A 9,731-nucleotide genomic window follows, 5' to 3' on the forward strand; every position below is an offset into this window, starting at 1 on the left:
CAAATTTTATCTAATCATGAAGCTTTTAAAGGACTGCAAACATCCAAACACTCGAGTCCTTTAAATCATTCAGCCATATCCGTTTCGTTTATTTCCGGAGTCCCATTAGGTGGTGTCAGTTGGCCATACTGTACAACGAATTTGTTCAAAGCGACCATTTTTAATTGTTACCAGTGCGACCGCCTCAAATCATTATTTTTGCAACTGGACACTGTGCCGTAACACTTAAAAATTGACGGCTCCAGGAGCGGACCACACGAACCCGATCAAATTCCAACACCCCTATAAATATTCTCAGTGTTTCTGCATGTTTATTGGCGGACGCGACGTCCAATTCCGGTCCAGACGTGTCGGATTCTCTCATGGGCTGTGACCTTGGAAATACACGGTGTTATTCAAAGTTGTACAGATATTTTAACCACGAGCCAGAACTCGGAAAAAATATTTAAAAAATAAAATGACTTTTATTTTTTGAGCTACAAGTTTTTTAAATTGCTTTTAGTTTTCTACGTTGTCCTACAACCCCGTAGGTAAAATTTCAGCACATTTTAAAAATACACCCTGTATATCATGTTTTTTAAAATGTACGCCAATGCGAAGTAACCTATAGGAAATATGCTTTAAAACAAGGAAACTGCATTGGTGTACGTTTTTTAAAATATGATATACAGGGTGTATTTTTAAAATGTGCCGAAATTTTACCTACGAGGTTGTTTGAATTTTTTAGATATTTTTTTCGAGTTCTACATGAAGCCAGTAGCTCGTGGTTAAAATATCTGTACAACTTTCAATAACACCCTGTATATGCGATGAAGACGAGAGAGAGAGAGACGAAACTAACTTAACGAATACTTGAGACTCATAGCCCATGAGAAAATCCAAGGCCTCTACCGCCGCGTTCGTATTTAAGAAGTGACAGAAATCGAGAGGTGCAAGCAGTGTCTTCTCGTGGCTGTGTCTATTGTACCTTTTGTAGAATGGTAAGAAAAGGGAGAGGTGTGAGAGGTGGCCACCCCGCGTCGCGCAAACCTCGCCGCCTCGAGCTTTCTGTCACAGAGCGCGTTTTGGTAAATCGGAATTGCAGGTGGCGCCCCTTTGTGTCTTCTGGGTGTGATGTCCCCGGAGTGAAAATGGCGGGTCCGCCCCTGGATCTAGCTCGTTTCTCGTCGTCTCCTAGTCTGTGTTAATCGTACTCATAATTTGGCAAATGTTTTGATATACCCATATACATACCCCATAGTGTTGGGCATGACATAATAATAATATATTTTCCTTAACTAAACAACATGCATACTCTATCGAAAGCAGCGGGGTCGGAGACGTCCCCCGAATCAAAACTAGAGAGCCACAATTAAAAATTTCTAGTCGAAAATGGGTTGAGTGAGAGCAGCGAGTGGTAGATCTTGATGTAAATCGAAGCAATACTGCATGCACTTAGAGTTAAGTTAACTTAAGGCTTAAGATAGCGAACCAAGTGATATTTAAGCGTTGAACGAAACAGAAACGGTCACAGGTTTGGGGAGGAGAATGTGGAAGGTGGCAGAGTGGAGCAATTGATTTAAAGAGGTGAGCGGTGCTTTCGGCGAAAGGGTATAAATAAACAGTTTTTCGGAGGGATAATTTGTTGGAGCAACAGCTCTTGGGATAATCTGCGAGAGTTAAGCGGGAGTTGAGATAAATTTGTTTTTGGATTTCTTGTTTAAAAAAGAACGGAGTAATTAAAGGCTTCATTACGGAAACTGTTTTCTTACGAGAGCTGCTTTAAATAATCCACGGTTCTATTTGAACGAATTGCTGACACATTTTCAAAAACAACAAATTAAATAAACGCGATTAACACAATCATTTTGTTTAAATTATTCTCTCCGCATAAAATTGCTTGGATAAGAATATTTCTTAAATTAATTAACTTCTTCTTGTTTTCTCGCATTCCTTTACTTTCTCGTTTTTACAATTACAATAAAATTTAAATAAATGGTAAATTGTTTTACCATAAATTTTCCTTTAAATTGGATCAAAACGAATAAAAAATGAAATTAAATAAGCTAAAAGAGTTAAAGTTCTTCTCAATTTACTTAAAACATTATTATGCAATTTAAAAAATAGAATAAAAAAAAAATAATGTTAGTTTTTGCACGAATTTGAACCATTGCTCTATCATTCTTCTTTCTGCATTTCTTCTTTTGTCACAAGAATTATTTTTGCTTATTGGACCAAGATAAATAGAATAATTTTTACGATTCATCAAAATCTCAAAAAATCTCAGCGCATCCTCTATTTTTGTTTTCATTTTTTAGATAAATAGAGAACGCAAATCTTCTAGTTTATCCACTAGTATGTGTAGTTTACACACACCTATCTTTTCCTTATTTTGCGCATCCACCACTTTATAACAAAATTAAAAAAATATAAATTTTCAAATTTCTGCTTGTCGTAAAAAATTATACATCACAATGTCTTCGTCATATCAAGAGATAAATCTTCCAGCGCATCCACCATTTGTCTCATTTATAAACTTTTTTAAATTTCACCTGCGGGTTGTGCAGATTTGCAACTATTTTGTTCAGTTAGCTAAAACAAAGTAAATTTTAGCGCATCCACGATCTTGTACTTTATAAATTGATAGTATTGATATGTGATGTTGGAAAAATTGTTGATTTTGATTTTTGATCTATAAGACAAATTCTTCAGCACGTTTAATAAAAAATCAAATAAAAATTGTCACCTCGAAGTACAAATTTTTCAGCGCATCCACAGTTTCCATAAATTCACTTTTTTATTATTCGTGACGGTAGTGTAGATAAAGATTTGTAGTTTTTGGACTACGCAAAAGCTACAAATGGGAGTTTTACTCTTCTCATCTAACTCAACAAAGAATTTAGAGATCGCTGTTTTCTTTAGATTCCAGCGCATCCACCATTTTGTAATTTACAAATCGATTCATTATGTTTAGTGTAAGTATACTATCTACGAGTATATATCTGTAAAACAGAAATTATTCGCCATATATAGCCAAACGATATATCTTCTGGCGCATCCACATTTTTGAAATTTTTAAATTCGCTGTATCTCTTAGAAAAATGCTGACAGCCAATAAGCTATTGCTTTCTAAAAACAAATCTACAAAACACAAACCCACATTTAGCGCAACGCGCAAATTTTCTAGCGCATCCACTACTTGCGTAAATTTTGTGGATCTACCGTTAACATAAATTTAGCAAATTTTAATCTTCTTTCTCTTTCTTCAAGTACACTCAAATTTCCAAAATATAGTTTATGTATCTTGTTTAGCTCCCCAGATAGCAATATTTCCACTACATCTACATTTCCTTTCAGTATAAGTATGTATTAGCGCATCTCCTAAATTTATAAATTGGCGATAAAAGATAATAACATAAAATGTTTATTTTCAAATTTCTGCTTGTCATAAAAAACTATACATTACAATTTATTCGTTCTATTTTGCTCAATAGATAAATCTTACAGCGCATCCCCCATTTGTCTAATTTATGAACATTTTTTAATTTCGCCTGCTGGTTGTGCAGATTTGTAACTGTTTTGGTCAGTTAACTAAAACAAAGTAAATTTTAGCGCATCCACCATCTTGTACCTTATAAATTGATAGCACCTAATGTTGGAAATATTGTTGATTTTAATTTTTGATCTAAATTCTTCAGCTCGTATAATAAAAAATACAAAATTTTCACCTCGAAGTACAAATTTTTCAGCGCATCCACAATTTACATAATTTCAATTTTAATTATTCACGACGGTAGTGTAGATAAAGATTTGTAGTTTTTGGTCTACCCAAAATGGGAGTTTCACCCTTCATCTAACTCAACAAAGAGTTTAGAGATCGCTGTTTTCTTCAGATTCCAGCGCATCCACCATTTTGTAATTTACGAATTGAGTCATTATGTTTAGTGTAAATGTACTTGTCATCTATTATATCTGTAAGACAGAAATTATTCGCCATATATAACCAAACAATAAATCTTCCGGCGCATCCACATTTTTAAATTCGCTGTATTTTCCTGGCCGACAGCCAAGCTATTGCTTTATAAAAATAAATCTACAAACCCAAACCCAACGCAACGGACAAATCTTCTAGCGCAACGGACAAATCTTCTAGCGCATCCACTACTTTCGTAAATTGTGCAAATTTTAATCTTCTTTCTCTTTCCTCAAGTACACTCAAATTTCCAAAATATACTTTATGTATCTTGCTTAGCTACCCAGATAGCAATATTTCCATTACATCTATATTTCCTTTTAGTATAAGTATATATCAGCGCATCTCCCTTTTTAAAAATTATAAATTTGCGAAAAAAGATTATATTAAAAATGTCTCTATTTAATGTTCGCCATAAAAAATAATAAATTCAATCTTCCCACCAGTTTCCCCAAAACACAAATCTCCCAGCGCATCCACCTCTTTTCTAATTTATTTTTTATTATACCTATTAGCAGTGTACGTAAAGATTTTCAATTTTTTTTATGTTTTACCTATAACAAAATCTACCAAGTTTGACATTTTTCCAATCTTAGCAAAAAACAGAAAAATTGCAATTTTTTTTAGATTTCAGTTCCAAAAATTGTTAACTTTTAGCGTTTTCTTGCCATCGCAGTATTTATAAATTATTGACATATACCTTCAAGCGCATCCACCAATTGCTGAAAATAAGTCTATAAAACAACACATCTATATGAAAATATAGATTTTTGAGCGCATCCACCATTTTCAAAATTTACGTTGACGTTATTTACATCTAGAATTAGAAATTTACCTTCAGGGACAAATCTTCTAGCGCATCCACCATCTTTGTAGTTTAAGTAGAAGTAATGTTTTGTAGTCTTTTTAATCTTTAACGAAAAAGCTCGCAGTTTCTACGGCTCTTCTCACTCACGAAACAACAGACATATCAATATTTTTTAATATTCCAGCGCATCTACCATTTTTGTAATGATTTATTGATTCACTTTTGACAACTTCCTCGGGGAAAAGTATGCAAAACATGTTGTTCGTCTTTGTGACAAGCATAGTTCAGCGCATCCACAATTTAGATCAATTGCTCCAATCGATTTTCCGAATGAGATAAGTAGTTCGTTGGCAAACGTGTGACCCTTAAGTGGCGCGGACGAGTTTTGGTTTGTCAGCTTAAACTAGTCGCAGCCTTATCAACATACACCAATTACATTTAAAAGAGAACCTAAATCGGTTGTTGCGTTTCGAATTTCGTAGAATTCACGTGTAAAGATTAGAATAGTTAATTCACGGCGCTTGTTATAAGGACTACAATAAAACGTTCCATCCGTTCTATTCCGGAGTCCGGATTCAATTCCAACTTCCAACAATTAACAATAATGCGGAATCCTGCATTCATTAATTTTCTATTAGGCGGAAAATACCGCCGCCGCCGCCGAAAGCTTTCAAATTACGCGGCCCCGAATTTTATTAAACATTTTTCCAATTTAAACTCCATTCAGATCTTTTAAATACAGTTAAGACTTTGTCGAGGAGCCCGACGCGTCCTCCTTATCATCGATTTAATTATCGGAAGTACTTTTGGGTGGCGGCGATTTTTCCTCTCCCGATGCAACAGCCGCATCGGGGATTTTCCGCCGCCGCCGACCGACATAAATAAAATGGGATGGAACGGATGAATCGTCTGTTGTAGACAAGAGCTTGACTGAAGATAACTTCATAAACCTTTTGCAGTCGATAGAACATTCTGACACAAATTGGAATAGAAAGCAATAAAATTCAACAAAAAATAAAAATGTGAAGTACGTCAATCTTTATATACATCACCCATAGAGGAAAGTTTAGGTAGTTATAGTGTATGCATGTGTTAATCTAGAGCAACTATATTATATTCGATTCACTTTAGCCCAAAGAAGCAATAAAATATTTTTAATCTGTACAAGGACTCTCATTTCGAAACCAACAGATCACCATCGCCGATTAATAAAGGTAAGTGACGTTGTTAACAAGACGTATCGCTCGCAATGGACGAACTTATCGCTCTTTATTAACGGTAATGACGTTCGATAAGTCATTTATTATTAAAACGTATTTTTCAAGCTTTAGGGGAAAGGGTTCGACGCCAAAGTGTTGAGCGGGACAATTTGTTTCTGTCAAAACGGCCGCATTGTTGCCAACAGAAGTGGGGCTGCACGAAACAAAATAAATTCATAAAAACCAACTGAAGATGACACAGTTTTAATCGCTCAACGTCGACACAATTAAAATAAAAAGCGATACGAATGAAAGAAATGATGAAAAATCTATACAGTGAGATAAAAAAAAAATCTGACTCAGTTTACTCAAAAACGACTGGGTCAATCTTCTGAAAACAAAGTTTGCCACAGAAAGAAAATTTCTGACTGTGTTTTGCAATTTGTTTCATTAAAATCCGACGTCAGAGAGCTGCGTAATAACGTTATCTCTGGGGAATATGTTGCGCTGTAGCGAGCTCGCCTCAGCTGTTTTTGTTTCCCTGATTTAAATATTGCCGGAGTGCGTTATATTTATTCACGGTGCAGTTCTAGACGCCAGGAGATATTTTTTTATGTAATATGTACATATTTTAATATATGTACAGGGTGTTTTTGAAATGCGTGCACAAATTTTAACCACGAGCTACTGGCTTCATGTAGAACTCGGAAAAAATATCTAAAAAATTCTGTCAAAAAATAAAATGACATTTATTTTTTGAGCTACAATTTTTTTTTATTGCTTTTAGTCTTCTACGTTGTCCTACAACCTCGTAGGTAAAATTTCGGCACATTTTAAAAATACACCCTGTATATCATATTTTATAAAACGTACATCAATGCGATTTCCTTGTTTTAAAGCATATTTCCTACAGGTTACTTCGCATTGGCGTACATTTTATAAAACATGATATACAGGGTGTATTTTTAAAATGTGCCGAAATTTTACCAATGATGTTATAGGACAACGTAGAAAACTAAAATCAATTTATAAAAATTGTAGCCCAAAAAACAAATGTCATTTTATTTTTTGAATATTTTTTCCAAATTCTACATGAAGCCAGTAGCTCGTGATTAAAATTTGTGCACCCATTTCAAAAACACCCTGTGTTAAAAAAAAATTGATACCAAAAATAGAAACACTTTTTTTTTGTAAATTGCAGACACAATTAATTAGAAATTCTCTTTTACAAACCACCCCTGCAGCTTTCTCCAAAATGATTTTTCTCCTTTTTCATCCCCCATTCTTCTTACGCACATTCACAACAATGATAAATCAAACACAACTTTCCCCATCGAAACCACCCTCCAACAACACCACCCCCTCTAATCCCATTTCGGGGCGCACCGCCTAAAAACTGTCTATCTACAGGTGTTCCCGTCAGCTCTTCCTTGGTTGGATTGATGCGCGCCCCCCGTCCAAGGCGGCGACCCCGCTCCCGCCACAAAGCCCCCTCCCACCTATCTCTGTTTATTTTTGCAGACGAGCCCGATCCGACTTTATTAAGTCCGATGAAAACAAAATTTTTACGAGGACGCCCATAAAAACGACATCGATAAAGGGGAAAATATGCTGCGGTCTTTCACCGACCAGAATGTTAATCGCAAAGCAAAAACAGAAAAACACTTTGTCATAATTTGACGTTTACTGCAACATGGATACAGCCAGATGGGAATTTAACGGCGGCCTCCGGGGGCGGCGGCGCCCGCCTCGATGCTCAACTCGCCGAAGAAGTCGGACAGCGACTGGAAGATCTGCTGCTGGTCCAGGTCGGAAGTGCGGCGGCCGGGCACGTGGGGGTGGAGGTAGCAGGCGGCGGCGGTGAAGGCCAACACGAAAAGCAAAAGGGCGGCGAAGAACTTCATCGTACTAAAAATAAACACGATCAGAAAATATTAAAAAAACAACAATTTGTCTCACCTCTGGCTCTGTAAAGCTCACAAAATAAAATCTGCGAGGTTTCAGACACCCAAAGCTTTTATACCAGCTTTTATCTGACAGTCTGGGGGTGTTAGCTACTTAGTACAAATTAATATGAATCGTATTTTGGCACAATACGGTAATATTTTTGTTTGAACTGTGTCTGATAAATGTAACTCTTTCGCATATTTTGATAGTGATAAGGTCCTTTGCAGGGAATTTATTGCGGTTGCTCCTTGACAGTTGATGAGATAAATACCGGAAGACGCGTCAGAGTTGTCTGATTAACCAATTAGGATTAAGTCTGGCTGATAAAACGTCGAAAAATAAATCATTTATCTGTGCTTGTTGAACAAACACAATTCTAGTATCGCGCGTCAAATAAAATCGGGGCTGGGAAGGCGTTGGAAACCGTCAATTGTTGTATTTTTAAAGCGTAGATTAATTGGAGCATGTTGACAGCTAACCTAAAATTCAGGGCCAAAAATGTTTTCTTTTTTCTTTCTTTGCAATGTTTTACATTAAAAATAGAATAACTTGACACCCTTTGCTGAAAACAAACATGTTTAATGATGTCTCGATTAAACATAAACAAATGTCATTCGTGTCAAACGGCGGGAAATTCAAACTTTACACTGTTATAAAGGATTTAATTTTTCCAACGCCTACTCAGCCCAGGATTTTGTTTAAACGCGCGATAGATTCTCTAATGCATCATAAAGTGGTGTAACGAGTTCGTCTCGCTTATTCCTGCTTCGTCAGTTTTATTTTAAGCGACGTAAAAGTAAATTTTTGATTCAATTTGTTTACGGCTCGAGGCAGTGAAGTCCTCAAAGGGGGTCTACGAAAGAGCTTCTGCAGTAAAAATGGAAACAAAGAAGCTTTATGGAGTTAGGTTTGGGTACCACAGCTCTGGTACCACCTGCTCCATTGGAGGCGAGATTTCCAGATCGGTCCATAAAGTGTCGTGTATTATCTTATTTGCAACTCGTAAAACGGAATCCCGTTGATAACGCCCCGAAGTACAATGCAAAAATTAACGTCGCAATATAACTTTCATTATAGCCGTAATGGGAACACAAGGTGGAGGAACAATGCGCGGCCCCGCACAATGGGAAACAAAGCTTTTGTATTTATATTGTTGAATAAATCGATTTTCAATGTATAATGGGCGGTAATTAACGAAAATGAAAAACGCGATTCGCGGGGACGCTAAATCAACAGCGGGGGTGGGACGTCGCCGCCGCCACCGAGAATCTGCGACGAGTCGCACGGCATGTGCACGAAACTCGTGTGATACTCGTGTTAAACTAATTTTATATTCATAGAAAAAATAAATGCTCCGACACAATCTTCTTATATTCAACTTTATGACACTCTTTAAAAAGCAACGGGGTTATGCGATACAAATAACGATTACTGTGGAAAAGCAGCGAGAATATTTCAAAGGCCGGCATAAATATTTAACTATTTTTATCAGAATTTATTCGACGGCAGCGGGGTCCAATTCCCGAACAGGTTAACAGGGTGAACCAACAAATCAAGTGTCGAAAGCAAGAGCGTAGTAGTTGTCTAAAAAATTTTATGTCCCCCTCTGCCAAAAAGTACCTGACCTGTTTTCAAACCTCGGCTGCGCCTCGGCCAGAAAAATCACACTCGGACGAAAAACATGCACTTTTTGGCCTCGATACACGAATGGCTATTTTAAACGTTTCTGCATTTCTGAATTAATTGCACATTAATTTTTCAAAATTTTTCACAGGGAGGATTCCTCGAAAACCAAGATGAGCCGCCGCAAGAATTCCACCCAAAA

At 36.5% G+C, this 9,731-nt stretch overlaps 1 long non-coding RNA gene across 1 annotated transcript; it reads right to left on the reverse strand.

The window, feature by feature from the left end:
* Window positions 1–7,619: 7,619 nt before the first annotated feature.
* Window positions 7,620–8,452, reverse strand: LOC138134123 (uncharacterized). The gene is made up of 2 exons (XR_011160645.1): window positions 7,919–8,452; window positions 7,620–7,867 (listed from the first exon to the last, which is right to left on the reverse strand). It is a non-coding gene; the product is annotated as an uncharacterized lncRNA (long non-coding RNA).
* Window positions 8,453–9,731: the final 1,279 nt, after the last annotated feature.

This window comes from Tenebrio molitor, chromosome 1 (assembly GCF_963966145.1).
Source record: "Tenebrio molitor chromosome 1, icTenMoli1.1, whole genome shotgun sequence".
In the NCBI taxonomy this organism is placed as follows: domain Eukaryota; kingdom Metazoa; phylum Arthropoda; class Insecta; order Coleoptera; family Tenebrionidae; genus Tenebrio; species Tenebrio molitor.